This window comes from Macrobrachium rosenbergii, chromosome 19, assembly GCF_040412425.1.
Source record: "Macrobrachium rosenbergii isolate ZJJX-2024 chromosome 19, ASM4041242v1, whole genome shotgun sequence".
NCBI lineage: Eukaryota > Metazoa > Arthropoda > Malacostraca > Decapoda > Palaemonidae > Macrobrachium > Macrobrachium rosenbergii.
Window position 1 is genome coordinate 35,288,586 of NC_089759.1, and position 23,071 is coordinate 35,311,656.

General features: G+C 38.8%; 1 protein-coding gene across 50 annotated transcripts in view; it reads left to right on the forward strand.

The window, feature by feature from the left end:
- LOC136848823 (uncharacterized) overlaps positions 1-23,071 on the forward strand; it is a 141,698-nt gene that overhangs the window by 20,765 nt on the left and 97,862 nt on the right. For 12 of the 50 annotated variants that reach the window (XM_067121532.1, XM_067121536.1, XM_067121540.1 and 9 more), the window contains exon 1: positions 18,860-19,183. The exons of 35 other annotated variants lie outside the window; for them this stretch is intronic. The gene's annotated coding sequence lies outside the window, so the exon portion shown is untranslated. Of the gene's footprint in view, positions 1-18,679; positions 19,184-23,071 lie in introns of those variants that run through there. 3 more of the 50 variants (XM_067121549.1, XM_067121555.1, XM_067121552.1) reach the window with 2 other exon arrangements.

Consider the following 23,071-nt stretch of genomic DNA (forward strand, 5'->3'; position numbering starts at 1 on the left):
GGGAAAAGGTGTCACAGGGGTCGTACTTGGGAAAGGGGAGGCCTCAGTTAAGTCTGCGATGAGAGAGAGAGGAAGAGTCAGCCACGTTGTGTTTTGGCAGCTGAGTTTACTCCCACAGCGCGCTGTTTTTGACATTCGATATCCGCAGCCAGGGTGTGTTGAAAAGATCTCGTATGAGGCTGCGCTTTTGTTCCACTACACGCGCACTTCATTTGCACGACGCTGTAGTATTTGTTGTTTGTTTATTCCATGGACTGTTTTGGTTTCCACTTTGGAAAGATACGTCAGTAGGGTACATAGAGAGAGAGAGAGAGAGAGAGAGAGAGAGAGAGAGAGAGAGAGAGAGTGAGAGAGAATAAAATAATGCCCATGAGTTACCAATTGCTAGTAATGCCGAAAAATTAAGTTTATTGCTTGAGACGGCGGTTATGATGGGTGTGAGTAAGTAAGGATTATGAATTTAGATTTTAGTGAAGAACGACTGGAAATGAATATTCCGGTTGTATTGATTTTACTTGTAAGAGTGATTCTATAAAGCGAAATTATTATATAAAAATTGCCAAGTTAAAATCTGCTGTGTAATTGTTATATTTTGAATTGATCCTAACCAGTATGACACGTGACGTATACAGAACTGCTAATGTTTTTCGCAGTAGTTAACAAATCCCTTCCTCGTTTCCCGCATTGCTTCCTGATACAAGTACAAGTTATTACAAATATAAAGAGATATGATACTTTTTCCATTCTGGCAACTGTGTATTTCGTGGTAGACCAACTTCGATCTCTCGGCACTTTTGTAACTGCCATAATGGATCTATCCCAATGCAAACAAGTTGTTCTGATGCATTTAGAGTATGTGTTCAGTCCTGATTTGTAAACTGGCGTTTCCTTTGCCGTTGTTATTGTCGTAACCAGTTTTCCAGACCTCCGGGTTCCATTAATTACGTGGGGAAAAACCCACGGGGAACGAAGAAAAACACAAGGCACGAAATCGAACGCCCCTGAAGGTCGGAAGGACGTTGTGAAATCTCCACTGCTGCCCACAACACGCCACGTAAGGCCCAGCGTTTACAGTTTACTGCTCTTCCTATTTAGGGTGTGCCGCGAGTCTGATCTGTTAATCTTTATATTGTCGTGTATTCCAAAGGCTAGGGATTCTGTCCCGATTAACATTATAAGCGATTCCTTTCTGCCCTGAAGAGGTGCGATGCTTCCTATAAATTGTTTATTTCAAATTACAAGAATACCTTACCCTGGGAATTCTATAGCACTCCTATTGTCTGAGTGTGCTTCATGTATACATGCATTTTTCCAAAAATATACACTATCTCCTAAATGGGACGAACTTTGTTTTTTTTCAGCATTTTGAGATCAAATACGTTGCTAGATCACTCTCATTTCAACCCTGGCTGCGGCCAACCACAGTTGACAAACGACCATTGACAAGTTTACCTAAGTCATTGCTGAGGTCAGCAGAGGACTAATGGGTTTCAGTGTAAATGGTCCTCTCTCTCTCTCTCTCTCTCTCTCTCTCTCTCTCTCTCTCTCTCTCTCTCTCTCTCTCTCTCTCTCTCTATATATATATATATATATATATATATATATATATATATATATATATATATATGTGTGTGTGTGTGTGTGTGTGTGTGTTTGTAGATAAAATATAGAAGGAGTATATGGCCTTTAGGGAGATGAAATAACAGAGCATTTTCCAGCAAACGCGGTCATTTAGGCCTACTTGATGATCAAAATTTACCTGCTGGAATTTTGTGTTTCCTTTGACCTTCACGACCGATGATCGTTATTCATCTGTTTGATGGTGGCAATGGTGTCGTCGGAAGTCTCCTTTTCATTTAGTCAAAAACTAGTTTGTCGATATGCATTTCCGTGCGTAAATGTGCATGCACAAGATTAAATGAAAAGAATACATGGATGCTTTTGCATGCATACCCTGAGACAGGCACAGTTAAATTATGGGTGCACACTTTTTGTGCTTGCATATATGTATATGTATTTTACCTTCACTCATGTAGCATATAGGCCTACACCTGTATGTGTGTATTTGAAAGCAGTTGCCCCGTTTGGTGCAAGACTGACTCCACTCAGCCACGAGAGAGAGAGAGAGAGAGAGAGAGAGAGAGAGAGAGAGAGAGAGAGAGGGGGAACATTCCACTGTGAAAAGATGGTGTTTATCAATTGTTGTTAATATTTTCGAATATCAGGACAGCACAATTTTTATTTGAGACCATGAAATGTATATAAGCGGCACTTTAAATCTTTTATCATTGTTACGTTTCAAAATATCCGCCAGTGTCCCGGCAGTTCAAATGCCAGATAATTCGTAATCAGTCAAATAATGTAGAGTAGTACGAACTGCTTGTCTCCGAGGAGCGTGTTCAATATTCTCGGTGACGTGCGGGGGGCGAAGGTCAACACCGAGAGTAAACAAAACACTCTAGTATAAGGCATCTCAAGGGGTTTAATGTGTTCGTCAAGAGTTATTGTTAAAATGGATCTGAGAGAGAGAGAGAGAGAGAGAGAGAGAGAGAGAGAGAGAGAGAGAGAGAGAGAGAGAGAGAGAGAGAGAGATAATATTTATGTAGCAATAGTTCTATATCCTTCAAGTCTTTCCGAGGGACGGTAAAGAAATGAACGAGATATTTTTTATCTTATCTTTTCAACCTTGTAGCTTTTAACCCTCTTATAATACTTGGAGTTGGTTGCTGGTGCACTTTATAATGAATTTATTTATTAACTCTGTGAAAAAAAAAATGATTAGGCTACTTGACATTCAGAAACATAATTCCGAAGAGCCTTTATAAGTCAACTGACGCACTGGAATATATTGTTTAATGCTACATTATATCGCGTGAGTTAATAATGAGATTAACAACCTCCACACGGGCTGAAGAAGGTAATCCGGTTCTGGTGGTGACGCAGAGCTTGTAATTTCTTTTATTACGTCGTTGTTGACTATGCTTGCATTGCCAGATTGCTTCTAGTTACCCATTTAGAGTTGCTGACAAAATTCAAGTGAACTTTAAACCTCTCTCTCTCTCTCTCTCTCTCTCTCTCTCTCTCTCTCTCTCTCTCTCTCTCTCTCTCTCAAGGATGTAATTTCGTTTAATGATTTTAGACCGCATGTTGCACCCTTGATTAGATGAGCTTGGTCTTCAAACCGTGAACAGAAATAGCAACTAAAAGAAAACGGGACATTCTGTAATTAGAACCAAAGAAAACGGTTGTTTCTAACGTCTGTTGCAAACGTCAGAGTTTCTTCTTCGTATCTGAGGTTAAATCTTAAATATGATATATTTCACGAAGAAGCTCACATTCAGTTTTCCCCCCACTTACTTTAGATTATAATTATACAGTCTGCGACATGCAGGTTTTTATATGCGTCGTTTGTTGTGATTCTCTCTCTCTCTCTCTCTCTCTCTCTCTCTCTCTCTCTCTCTCTCTCTGATACCCGCCTTAATCTTAGCTATGGTAAGCTTTTATTTGACGGCATCAAACGATTGATTCCTCGACTTGCTTTGCTTGCGTCTAAATCACCGATAGACGAAGCACAAAGCCTTGCAGAGGAAATTTCACAGTGTAGAATACCCAAATGCGAAGAAATAAAGAAGAAGAATCAAGGAAACGATAACATATGATACATTGACAAATTCCTAAATTTATACATACATGAGCAGCAATTATAAGTATAGAATGCAAGATAATGGTACTTTAAGGTCGCGTTGCAGTTTCACGTAAACCTGCAGTATGACAAATGGCACTAATAATAATGCCAGGAATAGGCCTACATCTCGATGTTTGTCTCTGCTGGCTGGAAGAGGTGAGAGATTCCCATCAAGGCTGTTATACGAATTAGAACTTTTCATTAAAGTAAGATCCCGTGCTGGCATAAGCCAGCTTCATCTAGATTCTAGGAATCAGCCACATTCTTTGTTTTACACGCTGAACTCGGTATGCAGTTCGGCATTTGTTATTATCATGAGATTTTAGGGACAGCTTAAGCACATAGGCCTATATACGAACTGAGAGAGAGAGAGAGAGAGAGAGAGAGAGAGAGAGAGAGAGAGAGAGAGAGAGAGAATTTGAGTCACTCAATTAGGTTATCCAAGTGATGTTAATCATCACGTGATTCACGAGCTGAAGGGGTTACTTCATTTGCCGAGGTTTTAAGCATCGAGTCTCAGAAGCAGTCTATAATCGCGCTTGCATACTTGTAAAGATACCGCCATCCTTATGAACATCTGCATATTTATTGGAGTTTTTAATTAAGTGTGTTTATAACTACAAGGTAATAGTATTTTGAAATAAGATTATTCACCTGCTCGCACAAAATCTACGAAAGTAATTCGTAACGTGAATGTACAAACATATCTTTTAGAAGTATTTACGCTGCTACCTCTCTCTCTCTCTCTCTCTCTCTCTCTCTCGTTGTCTACAAGAAATATTATGAATGTTTTCCTCCAAATTTCAGTTTACATTTGACACGTTCGTAAGAAAATGTCAAGTTTTGATTAGCCATCGGTTTGTGAAATCATCGTGACCACAAATCTCCATCATTCTGAAAGAATACACAAAAACCTTTCGCCTAGCCCCAACGTGCCCTTGAATACCGGAAAATTACTTTCTTTTTTTCTGTTAAACCATTGTTTCAAAATCTGATTGCGTCATCGTTCCAGCTATGCTCTGATTGATTTAGGCAATACTTGAAGGGTCGAGGTTTTGGCTTTGGCGAAACTGCGCATATTCTGTCCAAATTTCAGTCTCTTCGAGTTATCCACTCCGAGGTCGCTGTTGGTTGGCAAAGCCTGGAGGTCAATACCAGACCGCCTTACCATACGTAGGGCAAAGGTCAATTGGCTGGCATAAGACTGCCTTAATCTGAACCAACCACCTAGTAATATATATATATATATATATATATATATATATATATATATATATATATATATATATATATATATATATATATATATATATATATATATATATATATATATATATATTATATATATATATATATATATATATATATATATATACATATATATATATATATATATATATATATATATATATATATATATATAATATCTTATGCTATTGTACCCATACGTTAAAGAATGATGGCAATATGTCTATATCGCCTAAAGAGGGATTATCTTATTGATTGATTGGTTTATTTATTTTGTTTCTTTTCTGATTATTTTATCTTAGCAGACATTTTCACTTTTGGGTCGCGGCAAGTCGTTATTTTTCACTTTTTTTGTTGTTTAGTTTTTGGTAATGCTGTTATAGAGCATTGTGTGTTTTAAATGACACTAATACCTCTATCAAAGCATGAAGACTAACTTTGAATATAACAATCAAAGGAGAATATCACTAGACCTCAATTGTTTTATTGCACAATAGCTGCCATAAATAGCAATGAACTCTTTGCCATTAGAAGGGCAATTTTTCATAGTTTTGCAAGATTATATATATATATATATATATATATATATATATATATATATATATATATATATATATATATATATATATATATATATATATATATATATATATATATATATATATATATATATATATACATATATATATATATATGTATATTTATATATATATATGTGTATATATATATGTGTGTGTATATTTATATATATATATATATATATATGTGTGTGTGTATGTATATTAGTGAATGTTGGTGTGCGGAAAACAAATGAAACATTCGTTAGTGGCTAAACGTGAACCCGTCACTTGCCTTTTATCCCTCTATCTATATATATATTTTTTGTTTTGAACATACTGCGATGAAAGCACAGCTCTTCACCTTTAAAATAAAGTCAAAATCGGTACCGTAGCATGGGAACCAGCTTTATAACGTCTGATTAAATATAATTATTGTTATGTTCTTGAGCGGTCAGCAACAGTTGGGTCATGGTGTTACCCACCTACGTGTGATATGCATAGATACACATTGTGCTTCAATTAATAGAAATATATAATTTTTTTTTCTTAACTTGGTTTCAGTAACTTGTACTTTGTCCGGCTCCGCTGGAAGGTCGCTCTTCCTGACAAGGTCTAGTAGACCCTTGCTTCTTTATTATTCTGCGTGTACAGCAGTTATTTGGATATTTCTCTCGAGGGCTACTTGCAGGCGCCAGAATTCTCGTGCGGACGTTGTGAACTCCAGAGGTAACCTTTATTTCTTTTCTCCACCACCTATACTCCTTTAAGACTTGTGATTCATTACATTTAAAAAGTGGTGAAGACATTGTTTGTCTGTTATCGTCTTAAAAATATATTAATCAATTAGTAAGAAACTATGTGGTTATTGTTATGATTGTAGTTATTTCACAATGACGTACATCCATATAAAAACGCCAAAAAGTCAAAAACTAGTAAAGATTTCCGAGGTCAGATTTTCCTTGGCAACCATTTCTTTGCCTCTGTTGCCAAGCCTCCTGTCGTGGCTTGTTTTTTTTTTTTTTTCCTCGGGTCTGGGCTAGATAAGGTCATATTGCTCGAGTCACTGGCCTCTGGACTAGAACGGAATTCCTCACTGCAGCGATGAATGCAGTTCTTGTTGGGGACGCAGATGGAATTCCGTACATGTGAGGCATGTCAGTGGTTCGTTTCGTGCACTACAAAGTCTACCCCAGAGCCAAATGAAAGTCCTTCACAAAGAAGGCATCGTGCTTACCCCATACAAGTGGGGAAAAAGCACGTTAAAAAAAAGAATAGTTTCGTGCAGATGAGTGGGCCGTTGTGTACGTGTTTGTGTAAACACGAAGCAGTGCAAAAATAGGGCTCATTATTCTTAACGTGTCCTGGTTGGCTTTCAAGTATGTCGCTTATTATTTATTTCGTTGGTGCTACTTTTGTATTTTCTACATTTGTAAGTATTACTACAACTGGTCTTAAGAAGTGTAGTTTTCTTATAATGACAACTTATTCATTTCTAGGGGGAAAAGCAAATAAAGTGGCATTTGGGAGGACTTTAATGACTCTCTCTCTCTCTCTCTCTCTCTCTCTCTCTCTCTCTCTCTCTCTCTCTCTCTCTCTCTCGTACACACACACACGCGCGCCCGCGCTAAGAAGGTCACGACTTTTATTCGATTTCCTTGCTGAATCTTAACCCTAAAGCTATATGTCGTAAAAATTGAGATCTGAGCAGCAGCGACTCTGGTTCAGTATAACCAGATTATTTGGTCACGTGGAACGATTTGCGATTCAGACCACTGTGAAAGACCACGTTCCAATGGTTAAGGTCATGCACGTAGGCTAAAAAGTTTGTTATGGAGTGGCCACATAATAGAGATCCCTGTAGTATAATGTCTCAAGGGGGCTCAGTGCGCAAGTTGGTTCCGAAGTATAAATTTTGTCTTAAACAAAGCTTTGGCAAAGTTATGTCTTAAGATGTGCTGTGATGAAGTTGGAGAGTGTCTTACAACTGGGGCCAGACAATAATAACAGCAATAATAGTTATAGAGTTTCTTAAGTTATGCTCTATATTCAAGTTGTAACTAGTGATTATTACACTCCTATCATGGTCTGCTGTTAAATTGTGATTCCGTTCTGGCATAAGGCCAGCCTATTGTAAAGAACATTACAGCCCTGGGATTTGATTGACAAGACTTCGGTTAAGCCGCTTTGGGAGTTCCCTGTACATGGTTCCTCGTTGGACGAGTCGATAGAGTTCTCGACTAGCACTCACTCTGCTAGGCCCGAGTTCGAGTCTCCGGCCGGCCAATGAAGAATTAGAGGAATTTATTTCTGGTGATAGAAATTCATTTCTCGCTATAATGTGGTCCGGATTCCACAATAAGCTGTAGGTCCCGTTGCTAGGTAATCAATTGGTTCTTAGCCATGTAAAATAAGTCTGATCCTTCGGGCCAGCCCTAGGAGAGCTGTTAATCAGCTCAGTGGTCTGGTTAAACTAAAGTGTACTTAACTTAGTTCCCTGTACAGAATGGCTTGGAGTGTCATGTATGAGATAATCTGGATAAAGAACTTTATCTAGATTAACTTTAGTTAATAGTCTGAATAAGAGGTTTGGCGTCCATAGCCATCAGATCGTAGATAGGTGTCCTGTTGTTGGATGGGATCAGCTTAATACTAGGTAGGACACATCGGATGTCCAAATTTCGTTCTCACAAGCAAATGGTTAGTTTTTGGATAAACGACGAATTCTAGACAGAAGGTCTAGAAGATTGAGTCTTATAATGAGTGTTCAGCGATTGATCAAGACATCCGAATAGCAAACAGGACGTCTGGGACACTCGCGTAGTCACACAGGTCTCCAGCTTTGAACGAGTTTCTCAGTCCTGTGTAGGACATCTTGAACATTCTGTTTCGTGAATGCCCAGTTATTGGACTTCAGAACTGAATGTCATCCCACCCTCACTTCTCAGGTCTGTTGCAGAGGGGAAGACTATTCACTCCATTTCTTTCAGCCCTTTGAGAGCAACAAACATAAAGACTTGGCCTTGGCCTTTTGGGGGGCTGCTAGTATTTGTGAGAATGATCAAGATCATATTTGACGGTTTCTCTTTTAGCTTGTATAACCGTTCCTTCAAAGGTTCTCCGACGTGTGTTTCTTTTCGTTTTGGGAAATTTATTCGGTTTTCTATTTAAAAGTTTTGCTCAAATTTTTTTTTTTTTTTTTTTTTTTTTTTTGCCAGGCAGACCTTGAGTTTGTCATCATTCCTAGTCATACTCGGTGTATGTTTCTTTATTTTTATGTATTTTCCTTAAAAAGATGTATCAGCATCGTGACCATCATCTGCGCAATAAAATAACTTTGTTCGTATTATTAATACATTTATTCTTGGTGTGATTTTAAAGCTTGTACTGAAAAATTCTTTATTCGCTGTTATTGAAAGGATACTAATATCATTAGTTTTTTTATGAATTTAGAGTGTTTTTGCCTCCCAAGTTCAGTCTGGTGTAATTAGCAATCTTAGGATTTGCCCTGCGCGGTGCCCGTTTCTTCTGTAAGCTGTCAAGCTTGGGATTTCTCTTCCTTTCCCCGTTCTCCGAGATTCCTATGACCTTCCTGTTCTTTACAGGAAAGTTATCAGTATCCAGACTATCTTTTTCTTCCTTGGCCATACTTTTTATGTTTCCGTTAAGTCTTTGCTAGATACCTGCATTAGGCTTCGCGTCGCATCAGAATGTATGTATGTATGTATGTGTGTGTATAGTTCCTCATCGGACGGATAGGTACCGTTCTCAGCTTGCACTCTGCTGGCCCCGCGTTCGATTCTCCGACCGACCAATGAAGAATTAGAGGAATTTATTTCTGGTGATAGAAATTCATTTCTCGCTATAATGTGGTTCGGATTCCACAATAAGCCGTAGGTCCCGTTGCTAGGTAACCAGTTGGTTCTTAGCCACGCAAAATAAATCTAATCCTTCGGGCCAGCCCTAGGAGAGCTGTTAATCAGCTCAGTGGTCTGGTTAAACTAAGGTTTACTTACTTAGCTTTTTGTGTGTGGATGTATGTTTCTGTGCAAACAACTGAATCGAGTTTGCTGTGATAAATGAGCTATGACTGAGCTTCGTTACATTATGACTTCAGGAATAAATCGTTTATTGAATAACTTCTAGAAACGTTATAAACCTCACGAAGAAACACTGGCCGTGATTTCCTCTTGAAAAATTTTATTCCTTTACCAAATTTTTCGTCGCTCGTGTGAAAAATATCATCTTCCCCGGCTATTAAGTTTGTTGTTGTCCCTGTGTCCAGAATACCGTCTGCCAAACTCATATAATAATTTTTTTTAATTTTTACCATCAGTGTCTCTCTGTTTATAGCTCAGCATCTCTGTTGCTCTCCCAGTTAGCCTCAGACGGCTCGGAATCAGACGAGCCGATCCTTCATTTTCAGAAAAAAAAAGAAGAGAAAGACTGTGTCAGATGCAGTGTGTTTTGTGCCACCCTCAGGTCCTGTCCGATTATGTTCCTCTCTCCTGTCAGCTTCTCGTTGCCAGCTGAAAGCCTGATCTAGTTCTTGGTCCACGAGGCTTGTTCTCAGCAGTCGTGACATTAGCACGCTCTGTTCATGACGGCGATGCAAGCAGAGAGAGAAGGCGACGTCTATGCCAAGACAAATATCGACGGGCCCTACTCAGTGACCTGTCATTGACTGCACGAGAGAGAGAGAGAGAGAGAGAATTTATTTACGTAAACTGGCGTCGTCTCAACGAAGGCGGTTGGAAGGGTTATGTGTTTGTGTGTTTGGTGATATGGGTTCGACGAGAGGTAGGCTCAACTGCTGAAAAGGCACCTTGTGATATTTTTACTGCTGTATAAAATGAATATTAAAGATAAAAATAAATGTGTTGTTGAACTGATTTTCTAGACTGCGTGAAAAATTTAAGATTAAGAAAATGGAAATAAATGAAATGGCCAATAAACTCGTAATAAGATATCTACAGTATATATATATGCTGACTCTCCCTTCATACAAGCTTTCAGATTTGATAATTACTGTCATTGTAACATTTCTCTGCACCTTGCCTTACTCCTTGACCAGTTACCTTAAAAGACTTGGGTTCTTCCTTATACTCTGTACTCTGGGATTTTACAAAGTTCATCCTTATACTCTGTGCTCTGAGCTTTTACAAAGTTCATCCTTATACTCTGTACTCTGAGCTTTTACAAAGTTCACCCTTATACTCTGTACTCGCAGCTTTTACAAAGTTCATCCTTATACTCTGTACTCTGAGCTTTTACAAAGTTCATCCTTATAGTCTGTACTCTGAGCTTTTACAGAGTTCATCCTTATACGCTACTCTGAACTTTTACAGAGTTCACCCTTATACTCTGTACTCTGAGCTTATACAGAGTTCATCCTTATACGCTACTCTGAACTTTTACAGAGTTCACCCTTATACGCTACTCTGAACTTTTACAGAGTTCACCCTTATACTCTGTACTCTGAGCTTTTACAGAGTTCATCCTTATACTCTACTCTGAACTTTTACAGAGTTCACCCTTATACTCTGTACTCTGAGCTTTTACAAAGTTCATCCTTACACTTTGTACGTACTCTGAGCTTTTACAAAGTCTTTATTGTGCTCCTATTCTCTCCACCCTTTCGTGTGTTTTTAATGAACTCATAATATAAGATTAACTTCAGGAACTTCCAACTTTTCTTCTTTTTTCAGTCAGCGACTGCGCATCATTTTACATACTCTTATGCTTATAAATTAGATAGTTATGTCGGCAGGTTTCACTTCATGAGATACATTTATGATAGAGCACGTACGCGCTGAATCATTTTCCCGGCAGAGGTAATGCAGTGACTTTGTAAACTTAATAGATGACGGTAATCATGAACAAGGGGAATCTAGGCACGCATTTTTATTGTTGAATCTCTGAAGTGATGCAAATAGCGAGTGAAGACTGCCAATTAAACATGAGCAGCTAAGCCTTCATAGCCGTTGCGCCAGCAGCTATTGTGGGGAAATTGTAAATCCGAAAATCAGCTGAGTTTATCAGGCCCTCAAACTACAAACTCGGTCACTGGCGGCACTTGTTGGTCGAGTGCCCCAGCCTTGGGGGGCTTGCGAAGTTCCCTTTTTTAGTTTTCTGTAATAAGAAAACTATTGAGATGGCTTTGTCTGTTCGTCCGAACTTTTTCTGTCCGCCCTCAGATCTTAAATACTACAAAGGCTAGAGAGCTGCAAATTGGTATGTTGATCATCCACCCTCCAATCATCAAACGTACCAAATTGAAGCCCTCTAGCCTTAGTAGTTTTTATTTTATTTAAGGTTAAAGTTAGCGATGATCGTGCATCTGGCACCGCAACAACACAGGCCACCACTGCCGGCTGAGAGTTTTATGGGCCGTGACTGAGAGTTTCATACAACATTATATGCTGTACAGAAAACTCGATTGCGCATTTTTTCTTGTTTTCTGTTGAAGACGTTGACTTCCAGAGGAAAGGAGACCCTGAGCGCATTCTACAAATGTCCCAGTGGATATTCGGGGATGCTTGTTTACCAAGGACGTCTCGTATTCCTTGTTGATCACCCATCCAAGTACCGACCAGCTTTAACTCATTACCTTCACTGGTCAGAAGTCCAGCGGGGATAGCAAAAGCGTGGATGCCGTCAGTCTAATCCTTCGGGCCAGCCCTAGGAGAGTTGTTAATCAGCTCAGTGGTCTGGTAAAACTAAGGTATACTTAACTTATTTAGCCGCTAATATTACTCATGTCAGATTCGGTGAAAGGCGGCGTTTATCCATTTTCAAAAACATTCATTTACATCGGCGTCTTTGACCTTTTAATGTTGCTGCGTGTTAAATCCCAAATAAATAAATAAATGGAAAATGCAAACGCAACCAACCTTGTTAGAACATGAGCTGACCTCGACCTTGGAGGGCCAGTTGCGTGGGTTCGGTGTCTAGGGCTGAAAATCGGAGCGTTGTGCCAAGTGTCAGCATGCTCAACTGTCACAGCACTAGCAAACGCAACTACGATTGTAGCTAAAAGTATACCTTAGTTTAACCAGACCACTGAGCTGATTAACAGCTCTCCTAGGGCTGGCCCGAAGGATTAGGCTTGTTTTACGTGGCTAAGAACCAATTGGTTATACCTAGCAACGGGACCTACACCTTGTTGTGGAATCCGAACCACGTTATAGCGAGAAATGAATTTCTTTCACCAGAAATGAATTCCTCTAATTCTTCGAACGCGGGCCCTGCAGAGTGCTAGCCGAAAACGGTACCGACCAGTCCAACGAAGAACTGTCGGCAGAAGAAATAAGAAGCGTCAGAAAAGTATTTCAAACGCTCTCTGAAAATACTCTGGATCAGATTTTAACCCTTCTGTTTAGGAAGTAGTTATGCCAAAACTTTAACTTTGGAATTTAGTAGAGAGAGAGAGAGAGAGAGAGAGAGAGAGAGAGAGAGAGAGAGAGAGATCTAGCATAGCAGCTGAGACTGGAATGAAGAAAATAAATAAGTGTAAGGAACAATTAATAAAGTGTGACTGTGTCGTGTGATCAAAGACCAGCGAGAGTAACATTCGAATACTATAATTTTTCTGTGGTGGAGATAGTAGGCGTTATGTTTTCAGTATCATCTTGCATGACTGATATTGAGCCGAAGTGGGCTGAAATGAGGGCGGTATTTTGGGAGAAGAATCACCTGCTTACGAAAGGGTGTGGCATGAGGTCGGTGACCGTTGAGAAACAGTATTACAGGTAGGGAGAGTTCCTCATTGGAAGGGTCGGTATCATACTCGGCTAGCACTCTCTTAGGCCTGCGTTCGATTCTCCGGCCGGCCAATGAACAATTAGAGGAATTTATTTCTGGTGATAGAAATTCATTTCTCGCTATAATGTGCTTCGGATTCCACAATAAGCTGTAGGTCCCGTTGCTAGGTAACCAACTGGTTCTTAGCCACGTAAAATAAGTCTAATCCTTCGGGCCAGCCCTAGGAGAGTTGTTAATCAGCTCAGTGGTCTGGTTAAACTAAGGTATACTTTTTTTTGTTTTTTTTACAGGTAAGGAAATGGCACTGAAATAAACCTGTCTAGTAATAATTTGAAATTAGCTTGCACAGGGAAGGAATGAAACCCAAGGCGAGGAGCTTGGGTGATCAGGCCTTATGCCGGACCCTTCAAACACCGTAGAAATATCAAGACGAGTGACAGAAGACATCCCAAATTTTTGAGTGACGATCACCAGTTTTTTGAGGAAAGCAGGAAAGGTGATCTTACCCAACCGAAAGGATAGTGCTAACCTGAGAATCACAAGTGATTCCTAGAGTCTTGGAATGTGAGGATTAAAGAATTATAAAAAAAGAATATTAACTGAAATAGGGAAAGAGCAATTGACCATTTTCAAGCCGTTCTCGTGGGCGAGTTGTGTAGGGAACAGATTGACTTAAGATTAAGAATATGGAAAGATACCAAGCATCTATCTGCAAATGGGATTGAGACCATACAATGAGGACATGGATAAATGAATATAAAAATTGCAATGGCTCACTCTGGGCATGGAACACATCTCTAGGTATCCTTCACATGAGAAAACTTGGTCAGGTTAGTAATGTAAATCTTCCTAACTTTACGTTCCCTGGAAGTTTATTCAAAACTCCATAAAGCATCGAATTAGGACAGGCAACAATCTGTCACAACATACGAGCGGGCAGCTAATATTTGAAGGTGTCTATCGCTCATGTCCGTATCGGTGAAGTCTCGCGGAAAGAAACGTGTTCAACTCGAATGCTATTCGCTATTATGAAAGAAAGACATTGACTACCCAATGGACAGTTTATAAAATAAAAAAAAAAAGATGCCTGAATTTGTGTTCGCCTGACCCAGCCATAAAATTTTTCTGAAGCGCCAAAAAAAAAATCCTCATAAAAATCAACCCCCGCGTGCTCCCGTACACGTGCGCATGCTAATATTAGACATTGCGTATGAACTTACAGGAAGGACTTCCTGGCGTAAGGACGCTCAGGAAAGATTTCCTTCAGATGGATTGAAGTGATTGTTCGATTGATTTAATCAAATACTACCGAAGAGAGGTTTTAAAATATAAAATCTTTAGCTAGTGTTCTCTTTAAAAACACAGATAAATTCATGCTTCGGTACACACCCAATACTTCTATCAAGGGAAATGATGAATAAAATCAAATGTATTATTATTATTATTATTATTATTATTATTATTATTATTATTATTATTATTATTATTATTATTATTATACACACCCAGTACTTCTATCAAGGGAAATGGTGAATAAAATCAAATGTATTATTATTATTATTATTATTATTATTATTATTATTATTATTATTATTATTATTATTATTATTATTATGACACGTTCTTTTAGTTATAGAAGAAATGCCACCAGCTTGGAAGGTAAGGCTACCCGGAAGTACAGGTCTGAGAAAAGATAAAATAGATTCCCAAGCAAGAAAAACATACTGGTAACAAACTATGAATCTTAAGACTAAATTTTAAAAGCCTAGAAGATTGATATAAGACTGAATAGTAGAAACTGGAAGGCTTATCAATAACGGATTTACGTAACTATTTATTTACATTTCATATTTTACGGTATTCTTATTATAAAAATTGCGACTGTCATTCCCCAGTCAATTGCGATTACAAATTCCCCCAACCCCACCTCGTCGCTCTCTCTCTCTCTCTCTCTCTCTCTCTCTCTCTCTCTCTCTCTCTCTCTCTCTCTCTCTCTCTTTCAGTGCATCACTCACGCATTCGAAGCCAATCACATTCCTGTGGCTGTGGTGGTTTTGCAACTGCAAAGCTTTGGCCACAAGATCACGAAATTGCTTTGACTGAGGAAACCTACATTTTAGTCACTTAGTTCTATTCATTATGTTATGATTATTACTGTGTTAGTGGTGCTGCCTTTGTTATAATAGTGATGATTATTATTGCTCGCTTTTGTTTGGCGTTTGTACGTTTTGAAGTTTGCTCTCTATATAAAAATATTTTAACGTAATGAGTAGGCTATGAGTATTGGTTTTGCTCTCTGTATAAAAATATTTTAACGTAATGGGTAGGCTATGCGTATTGGTTTATGACCAACCAGAGATTTGCATAACTTGTTAGAAATAATACGAAGTGGCTACTTACCTTGGTTTCGGAAATGCATCCAGGAAACCGCTGACTTAAATTCCATGTATGTATCCTTGCAAATTACCCAGACACTAAAGAATGTAGCCAGAAGGCTGTATTACGCGCTACATACCTGGATATTGTACAAGTGGGTTGCAGCATCCAGAACAAACCAGTTCGCTGTAGCGTCGGGTTTAGATTTCCTCGTAATTTGGTGACTACGTTAAGTTAAGAATGGTCAGGTTAGGAAGTATCCCTTTATGCAAGGTTGAGGGAGACAACGGGTAAGACATGCCACCCTATTTTGTTGCTCTAAGAGGAAAATCAGGAGTTGGATGGATGTGGTAGTGTTGACTGGGCTCCTGTAGACACCAAAGGAGTTTGGACTCCCAGACCTACGGGAATGAGAGCTGAGAGATGGGAGGCTGGAGATGGGTGGAGATTTGTGGAAGATAAAGGACAGTTAAACTCGAATGGGGGAATTTCCCAGAGGCCCTTTGCGTTGATGACAGTTGCCTTTATTCTTCTGAATTTTGTAAGGCATAACTTTCGTAAGGACCACTGAGATGATTCTGCTAAAATCAGTTTTAAGAATTATTTATGCAAGAGACCTTGCGGTTTGTAACCTGTAGTTGCCTATAAACCAATGTTAGGATTAAATTTTGAGCACTATGCAAATCGAACGTTTTATATATATATATATATATATATATATATATATATATATATATATATATATATATATATATATATATATTAATTTTCAAGTTAAGTAGAAAATACAGCAACATACTCTCTAAAAACCTTTACTGAAATGAAATTTTGTGTGCCAAAAAATAATTTCATCTTTCAAGCAGGAATTATTGTTTTTGATTTTCTGAAAGCTGTGAATTTTAAGGCTGTGTTCCTCAAAAGCAATTTTCGTTATTGAGACAATAGATGTATTATTATGTTGCTTGATTTCTGGTAAAAGTGAATTCGTTCAATTCAAGAGAAAAGTAACGATTGATTAACCAGATTGACTTATCTGCTTTGTCAAACTTGGAATGAATTGATGAAATGAATATTAAAGAGAAACTTGGAACAAAAAATTATTTCTGACCCCCATTGAATGTTACCAGGAACCACCACGAATCCTACGATATTGGTCGAAGTTTCACCTCTATCATTTGCTTGTCACAACAAAAGTCTTTGTGTCTGACAAGGCATATTAGAGAGGTCTTGAATATAGGTTAAGGTTCTCCATCAATCATTCAAGGCCTCTGAACGAAGTCATATCTCCTGCGTTGTGATAAACTTTTAAGATTTACTAGTGCTGTACTTGCTGTTCATGTGCACGAAAGCGAACTGCTTTTTAGTTCAGAGCGAGCTGCTGTTGGTTTCGGGAATAGCCAAGACGCTATAGGCCTCTATAGGCAAAACAAGAACTCGCCACATTCTAAGGAAACGCCAAGTTGGGTCCTTGGTTTAAAACTAAGCAGCCCTTATGCCAACTTGGGCCCTTGCCTGAAGGTGACCCGCAATTGTTTTAAAGCCTTGTGTGGACCTCTGGACACACCCAAACAACTCAGGAGAAAAGGGTAAGAAATGGGAAGCCACGTCATGATATCAAACTGAATTTTTTCACCGCCTACATTCCTCAGCGTTCGGTTTAAGGATAAGCCGACTCAGGTTTGTCGAGTTCGTCAGGTTTGACTTTTAAGGACATTCTACACTTTCCTGAGGCTCACCTGTCCTTTTTGTCCATGAGGAAATTAACATCCAGAAACCGCACTGTTCTATTTTGTCCTTATCATGCCGTCTAATAATAACAACACTAATAAACTCTGTGGATTTTGCTAACTCTCTTTAATCTTTATATACATGTCTATGTGTGTGCATGTTTCTATATTATAATGTTCCGTTATACAGCAAATATCTGGTCATTCTCGTTGACACTTATTTCAGTTAAATAAATTAATTAAGCAACTTTTTATCCTTCGAATCTGATCCCATTAGAACTTTTGCGGTCTCGTTACTTGCTTCTTTGTTTCGCAGACTTCTTATGAATATCTTTCTCTTTCCACTCGACAGCCTCCTAACGTTTTCGCCTGTTTCCACCAAATCTTGCTCAGAAGGACTGATGTAGCTCTTGGCGGCTTCTTCGGCAAACGCATATGTAATATAATACTGCTTACGTAACCAATTCCCCATCTACTTTTTCGTACTTTTTCGGTTTCACCTATTCTTTGAGAATACCGACCCGCACAGAGGAATATTGATATTATCCGTCTTCCACGAGGTAGAGGTTCTGTGTGTGGAAGATAGACAGAAGATAGATAGATAGATAGATAGATAGATAGATAGATAGAGAAGTAGGTAGATAGATAGATAAACCACCGACAGAATTTTATTTTCCGCAAGCGTTGGAGAGCGATGACATTCTTTTCTTTTAGTGTCAAAGCTAATTACATCCGGACAGAGTAGAAGTGAATCCAGAAGGGGTGTCGCAATGGACTTAATGATCTCCTTCTCTTGGTGTTATTATCATTATGTGTTGCTATTTATAATATCTAGATGTTTAACGGAGGTTCTGTTCGGGGCTTCAGTTTGTGAGTGTTAGTTTGTTTGGAAATTTTACCTATATTTTCGCCTACTTTATTTTCATTTCATTTTTCTTCGTTGTTATTCTCACGATTTTCTTTTTTATGATCCTTATTTTATAGTTTGTCTTTCTTTTTCGTAAGTGATTTATTTATTTTCTTATTTTCTTTCACGCCACGATCCATGTTCGTTAAAGTGCAATGTAAATGTTTTATTCGCCTCTTCTATTCTATATTTGCAATTTCCGCTTCAGACTGAAGAATTGTCTCAAACTACAGCATGGCAGAGAGAGAGAGAGAGAGAGAGAGAGAGAGAGAGAGAGAGAGAGAGAGAGAGAGATTAAGTACAGGAAGTGGGACCCTAAGTCCGCATGTTATAGTCTGACGCACGTGTTATTTGACGTAATGCCGAGTTCAAAGGACTACAACTTAAAAGAGAGTCTCTTTGGTTTGGTCATCGTACACTCTTTTGTGTATACAGTTCCAGCACGCAGAGAAATCACCTTTAAACAAAAGAAAAGAAAAAAAAAGTACCCCGCTGCCATTGTTCTGTACACAAGAAATGACGCGGAAAAACCAACCGTTGGCAACTGCTATTAGCGTGAGATCCTCAAGAAGACTCGAAAATAAAGCAGGCTACCAGTCTACCAGCTCAGTTGTCAGTTGGTCACAGCTAGGGAGTATGTGCTAGCTGATTTATTTAGTGATTGCGTGCTCGCTGTTCTACAGAATTAACCATAATAGTGAAAGTTCGCTTGTATAGTGTTCGGATAACCTGTGTCATCTCATACAAGAAAGGTTTTAGCTGTTGTTGTCACATATAAACATGTATATATGCGTTAATTGCTTAAGTGTGCCGTGGTGTAGGTGACATTCAATACTACTTGTTGAGGTGGAAGTCGGCTATTACCATTGTTTCAGTCTGAATAACGATGGTGTGAAAAGTACAATGATTGCTGGATAAGGTGAGTTTTAGTTTAAATTTGCTTTCCCACTTGTAACAGATTATGTATCACAGATATCTTACTTACTAAAACGTTTAGTTGTTACTAACTTAATTTCACATCCTATACTGTCACATCTTTGAAACTAGTATTCTGTTTCACATCCTATTCTGTCGCATCTGTGAACTCGGAAATCTGTAAGTGTCCGAATTCAGTACTTCGACAAATGTGGCTGACTCCGTTATAACCATCTTTTGATAGGTGGTGTCATCAGACCTTTTGTCATTTTCAAGTACTATAACCAGTGTAGTATAATCTATCCAAACAGCAAACAATTGCTTGCTTGGAGTTACTACTAGTTTAGTGACGGCTACTCACTGTACGAAATGATATTCAAAAATAAAAGAAGCAAAAATGAGGTAACCGTTACGGCCAAGGCTCAGACATGCCATAAAAGTTAACCAATATAATTAGATGTAAAGAGGAGACGGATTTATCTCGTAAGTTATGAGTTAGGAATGAAATATTTGCATAAAAGGCTTCTTATTTGGAATTTATTCGTACATTTTCTCGCTCACGTTATTTTGTCACGAGTAAATTTAAGAAGAAAATAAAATATGTAGAGAGAAATTAATGAAGAGCTGTAAGAAGCTCAAACGAAATTGGCATAGTCGTAGGCTAGAAGCGGAAAACCGCACACAGTTTCCAGTAACTTTTAAAACATTCTCTCCTATATTGGTGCAAAATTAAAGCTTTGTTCGTTTTGGTGATGTCACACAAGCGCCGGACATGGTTAGCCTACTCCAGTTCTTGCTCTGTTAATTGATATTTTGGGCAATTTCGTGCTTTCACGTGCGCTTGCCTGCACAGGGTTGGCTTAGTCTGAGGCAACAATGTTGCACCCGAACTTTGCACAGGTAAATTTTGTAAATATATAATGTATGTATGGTATTACCACAACGAACAAGCATGTGAGGGGTACAGTAGCATAAATGATCCAGAACTTGTTTGTATACATCGCTTTAAATGAGCTTCAATCACGTGATTTTTGGGGGGTTGGATTCCCCCCCCCACCTCATCCCAATGTCACAACGGAACGAAAAAACAGAGAATGAGGATGACCTTTCATTTAGCGTTCAAGTAAGAATCAGATGCGGAGAGCGGTAACTGTCGCCTCAGAAGCCTTATTCTCCACAGTATATCGAATGTTTGAGCCGAGTCATAAAGCATAGATTGACCAGATTGCATTTCAAGGGCCTCCCGACGGATTATAGACCTCATGGATGTTGTTGTTGGGAAGGAAATAAACGCGTTAAGAACAGAAGTAGAAATTGAACAGCAAGAATATACCACTTCTAATCGATTTTTTAATAGTCCCATAAAACAGAACCAATAAGTTTCATCAAACTTAGTGGATAACAACATACAAAGAAAATTGATTTGAAGTAGATAAAACAAGGAGGCAGGCCTCGCTTGGTTTTAACATGTCCAGAGGCCTACGCTAGGCCTTTTATGTCCTTCAACGCTGCAGCACTTGACGAGCCGCCCTAAGGCATGGAAGGTGCCGTGCTGTCATAAAACTAGAACAACCGTTTAAGAATTCATGGGATATCACGCAGTATCTTAGTCCGAATGGAAACGAGGATGCGGATAAGATTCAAGCTGAAGACTTCTGAGTCATCATCATCTCTGAAGACCTAACTTATGCAGCTCGTATATAGACAAAATGATAGCAAGTGTAGTGGGTTTAGCCTAATGAACGTGCGCGGCTGTGGTTTTGTTATAAGAGATGTCGAGTAACTTGCACCCGCGTTTTGGTACAACCCGCAAACAAGGAGTGAAAAGAGTCTTAATAAAAATAATGGCACCACCCATTTCCCTTAATGACATCGTATCACACAGCGAAATACACGTATAATGAAGTAATGAGTAGGGGATGCATCATTACGCATCATTGCCTTGTGGGAATGAGTAATCATTGAGCACAAGGTTCTGGAATTCTCATACTGCTTATGTTTCCCCTGACTGAAAATCAAACATCCTTCAGGAGACGGATCGTGCTACCTTTGGGAGTAATCGCCGCTATTTTCAATGCCCCCCCCCCTCCCACTTTTCTTCCCACCACCAACTTCATTCTCTCTTTTTCTGCTGTGATATGTAGGCTATATCTCGTGAAGGTACTATTCCATCAGAGTCTGCGATAATAAAAGAAAAGTTGCTTTTTAAGAGCAAAATCGTTAATTGTAAGCGATGCTTTTATATTGCGCGCAGATAGGCAGTTTTTCTCAACCTTTTTTTTGTGTGGTCCTAGGACCAGTTTGAGCCCGCCAATCTGTGGTCATAATCCCCACCGAAACTCTGAAATTCCCCCTAGTTGAGAAACACGGGGCTAGGTGGCATATCGGAGAGTCACCGAGGGATTAAAGTAACTGACCCACATGTAGGCTATGCAGACTGCTTGGAGATTGTGTCCAACTCACGCACTGTAGGATTTTATTCATCTAACCTGTTTGATACGAAATTCTTTTATATAGTTAACACACTTAATGAGAAATGTTCTCATTTGACATATCCAGCTCGCGTATCAATATATTTTCATTTTTCCCGGCCCTTTAATGACATTTTAATTTTTTATCCAAACCCGGTAATGAGATGCTGTCATTTTATCCTACCAGTTTCTGGAGTGATTCTCAACGTATTCACAGCACAAAGAAAGATTATCAATTTATCCACTCTACTAAAAGAAGGATTCCCTACTCAGCTCACTTAATGAGACACCATCAGTTTCTTCAGCCCATTCAAAGAGAAATTCTCATTTGCAGCAGAGTGGTAAATAGCCATGATAAAAAAAAAAGAGAGACGAGAGGTCGAGTTATGAAAACCAATGAAGTTACCTGTTTCGATGAAATTTTATTGCATATGGATGAACATCGTATCCAGCCTGAGTTAAAACTTTTGCCAGTTACGACTCTACACCTTTACCACCACTACCGAGTGAGAAAGTTACCTCTTCCTGTTGAAATTGCTCCCTCCTGACGGAGAACATCATATGACTTTGACTTGTCCTTGTGAAGGAATCATCTTCTTGATGTTTCGCAGGAGAAATGTACTCGGGATCTCTTTGTGCACTAATAAGATTTAGCATTAATTCTCATTAACATTTTATGTATGTATATAACTGTCACTTTCTTGCGATTTTCTGCAGTTAGCCTAAGTGGTTCCTCCATAATATACTCCAACGTCTTTGTCTTAGGAGCAGGCTACCATACCACGCTAATGGCTATTTTATATTTTCAGTGTAACGAACACATTTTGACGAATGGCCAATGAACGATTTGATTGTTGGTTTGTTATATATATTAGCTCTTTATTTTTAACCCTTGTTTTCTTCATCATATGAATTTTTATCACATCACCGTGATTTTATGTAGACAGGCATTAAGTTACAACTGTCGTTTAATATCCAGTTCGCTCTGCCTCGGGAACAATACCGAAGGGGATTTATAATTGATAAGTGGTTCGTCAATTATAATTCCCCTTCGGTATTATTTTTGAAGTGGAGCGAATTGGATATTGAACGACAATTGTAATTTAATGTTTGTGCGTGTATATATTTATGTAGATACTATATACATACATACTTACATACATACATACATACGTTACATAAAAGCTTTCTTTGTCATTCAGGCATGTCCTACAATCGTTGGTTCATTGGGAATAATATTAGTATTGATAGGAATTTCCTGAGACGTACATCCCTTCGCGAGTGAAAGCCTGAATTGCACAAGCAGATGCCACTGACTTCCCTGCTCTTGCGTGCAGTGGGCTATTGACGTCAGCAGAGAAGACAGCGGTGTTCTGGGGGTCTCTGGACGGTTCTGTTATCGCTTACGTTTAGGCTAATTG